Source organism: Arachis duranensis, chromosome 4, assembly GCF_000817695.3.
Source record: "Arachis duranensis cultivar V14167 chromosome 4, aradu.V14167.gnm2.J7QH, whole genome shotgun sequence".
Classification (NCBI taxonomy): domain Eukaryota; kingdom Viridiplantae; phylum Streptophyta; class Magnoliopsida; order Fabales; family Fabaceae; genus Arachis; species Arachis duranensis.
Genome location: NC_029775.3, coordinates 89155779 through 89157087, shown reverse-complemented (window position 1 = coordinate 89157087; position 1309 = coordinate 89155779).

Here is a 1309-nt window from a genome sequence, read left to right as displayed (position 1 = left end):
TTGAACCTTTCTTAACAAGAAAGTAACAAACTTCAAATTTTTGAACCAATCACATTACTTGTTAGTTAATTTTCGAAAAATAGATATAAAAGATAAGAAAAAGATTTTGAAAATATTTTGAAAAATAATTTTGAAATTTTTGAAAATTATAAAAAAATGAAAAAGATATGATTTTTGAAAAAGATTTTGAAAAGATAAGCTTTTTAAAATTGAAATTTTGACTTGACTTGTAAGAAACAACTAATTTTAAAAATTTTTGACCAAGTCAACCCAAAATTTTGAAAATTTGGAGGAAAATAAGGAAAAGATATTTTTTGATTTTTTGAATATTTTAATTATGAGAAAGAAAAACAACAAAAATACTCAATAATTTTTAAAGAAAAACACAAAAATGACCCAAAACATGAAAATTTTGGATCAAGACACAAGATGCATGCAAGAATGCTATGAATGTCAAGATGAACACCAAGAACACTTTGAAGATCATGATGAACATCAAGAACATAATTTTGAAAAATTTTTTTAATGCAAAGAAAACATGCAAGACACCAAACTGAGAAATTTTTAATGCATGAAAAATATGAATGCAAAAATGCACATGAAAAACAACAAACAACACAAAACAAGAAATCATCAAGATCAAACAAGAAGTCTTATCAAGAACAACTTGAAGATCATGAAGAACACTATGAATGCATGAGATTTTCGAAAAAATGCAAGAAAAAATTTTAAAAGCATGCAATTGACACCAAACTTAAAAATTAACTCAAGACTCAAACAAGAACACAAAATATTTTTGATTTTTTATGATTTTCTACTTTTTTGTATTTTTATTTAATTTTTTCGAAAAAACATTTTTGGAAAAACGAAAAAGAAAAGAAAAATTTTTGAAAAAGATTTTTTTGAAAAGAAAATTACCTAATCTGAGCAACAAGATGAACCGTCAGTTGTCCATACTCGAACAATCCCCGGCAACGGCGCCAAAAACTTGGTGGACGAAATTGTGAACACTGTTCTTTAAGTTGTATGAAATTATTATTGTGGCACCAGTTGTTACACAATTCCGTTCAACTAACCAGCAAGTGTACTGGGTCGTCCAAGTAATAAACCTTACGTGAGTAAGGGTCGATCCCACAGAGATTGTTGGTATGAAGCAAGCTATAGTCACCTTGTAAATCTCAGTTAGGCAGATTAAAATAGTTTATGGGTTTAGAAAATAAAAATAAGAAAATAGAAATAATAAACGGATAGAAGACTTATGTAGATTCATTGGTGAGAATTTCAGATAAGCGAATGGAGATACTGTATG